Raw genomic sequence first — 6,985 nt, 5'->3', positions numbered from 1 at the left:
GAAAGTTCAGTTATTTGTTTAAAAGGACATCAGAATCATGGATGGTGAATGGTTCACAAACTGTACTGTAAATAGTTGGCACCTCCTTAGGTGCTTCCTACTGGTTTTACATAGAACCTTTAAGAAAACTGTTCCAAAGTTGCCTTTAATTGTTAATATGTTTACATAGAGACCTGAAGCAAAACCCGTTGGCGTGGCAGAATCCTGGGTCTGGATGCGCCTTGTAGCCCGCCAAACCTACGTTGGGGGTTGATAACGGGTCCCTCGCTCATTGCTGCTGTCAAGAATATTGTTGTTGGACTTGAATATTAATTTAGATGAAACAATTGCACTACCTCAGTTTTGAGAACTGTTAGAATTAATTTTGATATGTTAGAGAATTAGCTAGAGAGAGTTTTGCACTTTTGAAATAAAATAATATATATGTGAAATAGTATACATGAAAAGGTAGTTGATGGTTATGAGAAGTTGAGCCCTTTAATTGTGAAGATAAGATAGTATACCCTTAGAGGGTAATTGCATTGCATAGTTCATGATAGTATGTTTATATTTCTGAAAGTTAATTTATTGGTTTAAATATGTTTGCAACGTTCCAAATATCAATTCCTCCCATAAAGGGAAGCTCAAGTTTATATTAATTCATTTAATAAGCATTCCAAAAATGTTTCGCTTGTCTTATTGTAACCTGTTGTTTATCTTTGCTTTTTCCCAGTCCGGGAGTACTGGAGTTAACGGGGGAGGAATGCAACACCCCAGGTAACCGGTTGTTGCAGTGATGTTGAATTCCTTTCTGGGAGGGTGATGTCACGCTTGGAGGCAAGGGAGATTCTCTCTATCAGGTAAGGCACTCACATTCAACACATCTGAATCTAGGCCAGAAGGGGTAGCTCAGGACGTGGATTCAGGGGAGCTTCCTTACACTTTATGTATCCTGGTCTGGAGGAGGAGCCAGTCAATCTTGGAGAGTTGTAGAGGAGAGAGGAGAGGAGAAGGTCGTCTGGAGCAGACGTAGTGGCCGAGATTCCATGAGGGAGCTGCTACCCCTGGAAAGAGTGAGAAGCAGAAGGAGGGTTGAATTGTGGAGGAGCTTAGAGGGAAGAAGCACAGAGGAGGAAGAAGCTCAGCAGGGGAACAGCGGAAGGACACCCTGGGAGCCAGAGTGCAGAACCGGGTACCGGGAGCCCGAGGCTATAGTGGGACTCTAGGACACTTAGCAGAACCGGAAGGCATAGGACTGTATGTCAATTGCCTGCATCAAGTCTGAGGTGAAGCAGTAACTTTAGAGCCCAGGGCATGATAGAGTCCCTATGAACAGGCTCAAACTGCTTACCGTACAGACATCTGCCTTAGGACAGGAGAGAGGGGACATGCACTGAGCTTCAAGCGGCAAGGAGTTAACCAACTAAACAGCGCAAGTAGGAAAGGCTTACAGACCTCACCTGGGAGAGGGATCTCCTATTGCCTCCAAGCCGGCCGGACCACATCTACCCTGCACTTGGTACCCTGGACTGAGGACTACTACTACCATCAGTAAACCAGGTAAAGACTTTGCAAACCTTTGTCCTCATTCTTTGCTCATTCATCGGCTTACACCATTTTGCCATACACTTGGGAAACCCTGGAGCCCCGCTTCACCTGTGGGAAGCGTCACCATCTAGCCACCCCTGATGACCCCTTAAGCGGCGTCGGTCCCAACTGACCAAACACCACAGGTGACGTCATGATCAATAGACATTACAAATCCCTTTAAAGACCTTTCCCTTTAATTGGGCGCCCAGGGCCACGGACCGGGTCGCAGCCACCGTGACATCCCCTGTAAGACCGGACCCGGTACCAAGTACCCCGCTGCCCTGGCAGGGCGCTCCACATACCCCTTTCCTCTGATTCCTGATCTGTTCGGTATCTGAGGTGTGTTCACCTTGTTATGGTACGATTTCTGCTCAATTACAAATAGAGTAGGAGAGCAACATTGGATAAAATTAATATAAGCTCCTTTCACACTGCATTTTCAAGTTTCAATTTGGAGGATTTCCCAATGGCGTCCATCACACCTTGGCCTTTTTTTTTGGAAAAAAATGTATACTGTGAAAATAAATGCTTTTTTATTGGATGCCTCTGTATGGAATACTGCGGACTAATGTGATTTAAAAAGTGTATCGTTCAACAAGTCTTTGAGGGTTAATGGGAGCTAGTTATCAGGTTTTCCTAATAAAAGCCAGTCTATTCCTAACAAACCATGTATATCACGTGATAGCACTGTGTACCCCATAAAAAAATGCTTTGAAGTAGTCTCTACATGTATTCTAATGAGCGACAATGGGCATCTCTGCTCCATGCTCCATATCCTCTCTCTGCCATGTAACACTTCCTCTAATCTTGTAATTGATGTGAACACATCCAGTAAAGCCTCATACTTGCGTAGACTCAAGACTGTGCTTAAGTGCTGTGTCAATGATGTCTGCCTCATCAATATAGGTGTGGTGGCCATGAGCACGGTCTGGAGATGCCCATTGGACCTGACAACACACATGAGAGTACAGAGAAGGACAAGTTCAAAGATTTTATCTATAAGGTATGCAGCGCTGTCAGGAGGACATATAGGGATTGTTAGGAATAGATTACAAGGCGGAAGAACAGGGTGGCCACAACTGTTATTGAGAAAACATAATAACAACTTCCCTATAAAAACAGTCAAATTCATTCTTGCTGGAAGTTACTGACAATCACTTTTAAAAGATGAGTCAGGAAACTACATTATTATTTTATTTATTACACTTACTTATATAGCACCATCATATTCCAGTATGTCTTTGGAGTGTGGGACGAAACCGGAGAACCCGGAGGAATCAGTGTGTAAAGATTTTTTTGTAATAAACATAATAAGGACATTACTGTCACATGGTGACCATAATCCATTAGCTCGAGGAAATGCAGTGTGGTCACCTGGGGTACTAGCCAGGCTCTCTAATCTTTTGTTCTTACAGAAATTGTCAGTGAGCCTGCAGTATGCTATGAATATTTACATCTTGCTAACTGGAGTCTTACACTTATGATACTTTTCAAAGTGAATCAAAAGTGGTAAAACGTGAAATCAGCAGTGCATATCCGCAGCTAATGCAATGCTGTTAGTTTAATATCAGAAGATGAGCAGCATTGCTGAAGTTGCATTGACAACCACTTGACATGTCTCGCATATGGCCTGTAGGTATGGTGCATGTGTCCTTTTGTAATTAATAAAACAGATGCATCATACATGCCATGCTCCCGACCTGTCACGTAGCTGTCAACACAATGCTAGGAGCGCGTCTAATTCCCTTACACCGGTTTCACACGTCCGACATTCATGGTCATATCTATGAGGCTATTGAATTCGGGTAAGGAAAACTGCGGCTGGTCTGGACACTGTGGTCCAGGGAGAAAAACTATAAAGAAAACCCACAGCAAATCTGAAAGACAACAGGTTGTGAACAGATTTGAACATCTATCATCAAAACTGTCATACATGCGACCTCTTGGATCCTCACTTATCAGGTGGATTGAGGTCCAACAATACCACCCCACTGCATATACTTCAGTGAAGATGTGGATGCAGGCACGACGCAGCCATCTTTCCATTCAAATGAATGGAGAATGTGTTGCTTGGAAATTTGTGAACAACGGTCAGGTTATATTTGTATTGAGAAAAAGGAAGGTTTGCTGGACTCACCTCATGTGATTAGCGTGTTCTCCACTCATGTATTATGTGGGGTGACTTCATTGCTGGCCTGTGCTGAATGAAATTCAGTCTTTGGGGACTCGCAAACTGATTCCTTACCAGACTCTGCTATAAAGAAAGTAATGCACGAATGCGAAAAATTACTAATTAAAAAATCTTTTCGAGTTACATATGAGTTCTATCCAATCACTCAGAGATAAAACATCATTATTAAAAAATCTGATAAAATTGGATTTACAGTAATAATGGACAATAGTAGGAACTGTAGGCAGATATACAGCATTTTAGATAATAATGAAACGTACATTAGAATTAATCTTTCAGCAAAATGTATTAGAACTTTATCTAAATTATTGGAAGAAGGTGTGAACATGGAGATATTATCTAACGGAACAGAAGAATATTTAATGCTGCACTTGCCTATAATGCCAATCTTTCATGGTCTTCCTAAAACTCCTAAGGAAGTTTTTCCTTCACCCCTACATCCAACAATATCTGGAATCAGATATTTTAATAATGAAAGCCTAAGTGCTTTGGCTGATGATCACCTGTCACTGTTAGTTCATAGAACCCCTGTTTTTCTGAAAGACACCACAGCTGTTTTGAACAATATGGCCGGTAAACGGCGATATGCAGAATACAATTTTCTCACCTGCGATATAGTGGATTAGTATTCTAACGTTCCACACATTCTGGCCATAAAAGCATCGGAACATCATTTAAATAAATAAATACAGCAAATATGATGACAACTTAAAACAAGTTATCATAAAGGCCGCCGAGTTTTTGCTAACACATAATTTTTTTTCGTTCAACAAAGAATTTTCTATGCAAATAAAAGGAGCGCCAATGGGCTCACATTTCTCACCATCCCTCACTATTCTATATGTGGCATGGTGGGAAGACTTTTTTGGGTATTCAGAAAGTAATCCTTTCACCTCTTTTGCTTTTTGGTACGGTCACTACATGGATGACATCCTGATCCTATGGAAGGGCAACGTGGCGACTGTACCAAAATTCATTGTATATTTGAACACCAATGAATTAAATCTGAAGTTCACTTTCTCTTTTTTAAATAAAAAAATATGGTTTTTGAATATATGGATGGTGATACAACCCTCAATACTATACATACTAATATGTACCGCAAACCTGTTAGTGGCAGTACAACTCTGCTGGCTATCCTGAACACACGCAAGGCAATCCCATATAATGAATGTATACGAGCACGCAATATTTATTCTAATCAAAACATTTTAAATGATGACAGCAATATTATTACAAGGATATTGAAGGCACATGGATATAAGGGTAATACTGTAATATCAATAAATCTTTAAAAAAGTTAAGAAAAAAATTGTTCCGAACCTTTAAGTACAAAAAAATTAAAAAACTAATAACAAAACAGCAAATAACAACTTAGTGGCTTTCATTACACCATATAGCCTCCAGTTTAAACAAATTAAATCCATAGTAAAAAAATATCTACCTATCTTACATAAGAAATTAATTTTTGTTTAAAAAAATCATTGATCGGCGGTATAGGATTATGGATTATACCAGCAAACCATTTATCTCTTAGTTTGTACAAAGATCAGAGCAAGCGAGGCCTAAGGTGAATTATCTCTATGACTAAGGATGTCAATACGCCGGAAACGCGTCAGAGGGTTAAAATGGAACTGCACATGTGATTTTTTTTTAACAAAGATATCAAAGAAAATCCCGTTTTTAGATTGTATCTCTCGAGGGAGTGCCAATTCCTTTCCCTTGAATTTTCCTGTTATTTATGTATGCTGCTGTACAGTGGGTCCCCAGAATAAATGTTACTGGTGGACCCTCGGCGCACAAGTCTGGCACTGGCGCAGCCTGTAATGAATATTCAAGATGTGCCTTTTTGATTAAAATTTACAACTAAGGTTCAGAAGCTAAAAAATTTCCCTTACATAGAGAAGAATGTTTAATTCTTTGATTTGTTCAGATGCTATATTGTGATGACAGATACTCTCTGAGGTATGAGTATGATGCACAAATATTATTGTAATAGATTAATTGCTCAGTTGGAGGTCTGTGGAAAAGGGTAATCGAAGTGCATTATCCCTATAGTGTTTATTATCAAATGTAATGGAATTTGTGTAATAAAAAGCATGTCTCCTGTAGGGTCAAGCCAGTTAATTATTTTCTACCAATAATTTATTATTCTTTCATCATGAACTTGCTATGAAATCGATATTTTTGCTTGATGCTCTCTTTCTGCCTGTGCTTGCCAGTGGCATAGTAAATGTCCATTATTTTCCTTGGTGACATAGTAGAAGAGTTCATAAAGTAAAAAACCTTGCACTCAACTTAATGCTCATGTGAGATTTTAATGTAGTACCCAAAACGTTTCGGTCCAACAAACAGGACCTTCATCAGTTACTACAGGAAGTGAAAAATAAAATTTATACATAAATACAAAATAAATGAAAAGAACAAAAGTATATACATAAACTTGCAATGGTATAACGCATCAGAGCCAGAAAAATTAGGTCATAGTGAGATAACGAGTCTTTAGACATGGTGTCCAGCAGAAAGAGATATATATTTACATGCCTCTAGTATTAGGTGCCGATGTGGATAGAAAGTGGGAATGGAAGGGAATATATCATAACGTACCATACTGTAAGTGAACTTGCGGAAAAAAAGAGACGTTTGTGTCTCTGGGCACACAATAGACAGCGTCTGGGATAGAAAAAAGTATGGGGGTGACCCTGGCTGTCAGTATAGCGTGTCTGTGTGCTAAATAGACCCAATTTGGAGGCACACCTGTGATTATGTTGGATAAGGAACCAGAACCACTAGGAGGAGATAAATGGTGTAAGTTAAAATAACTCAGAGGGAGCCGCAACAATGGGTATAGGCTGGTGAGGTGCATCACAATGAGGTGTTACCTGGTAAATGATGTAGCAGCGGTATGTGCCAGGATCAGACGCGGTATCCCCCGCTCATCTGATGTACACAGTGAAAGTGCGCGTTTAACTAGAAGGGGGGCGTGTCCGGATAATGCCTCCCGTCGAATGAGGAAGCGCTCACGATAAGCGGAAGTGACGTCGTCGGATAACGTCCGAGCGCGTCACTCAGGAAGCGGTGTGTGTTACACCTGAAAGTGCCCAACCAGTGGATGTGACGTCACTGGGTGTGAAACGTCCGTGTGGATCCTAAGGCGGCGGTATATGTTCCACCTGTAGTGGGACCGGGTACGTGTATGATAGGGGGGAGGTTCCTACAAGGGGA

This window comes from Ranitomeya variabilis, chromosome 6 (assembly GCF_051348905.1).
Source record: "Ranitomeya variabilis isolate aRanVar5 chromosome 6, aRanVar5.hap1, whole genome shotgun sequence".
Lineage (NCBI taxonomy): Eukaryota > Metazoa > Chordata > Amphibia > Anura > Dendrobatidae > Ranitomeya > Ranitomeya variabilis.
Note: the sequence above shows the minus strand (reverse complement) of the source record.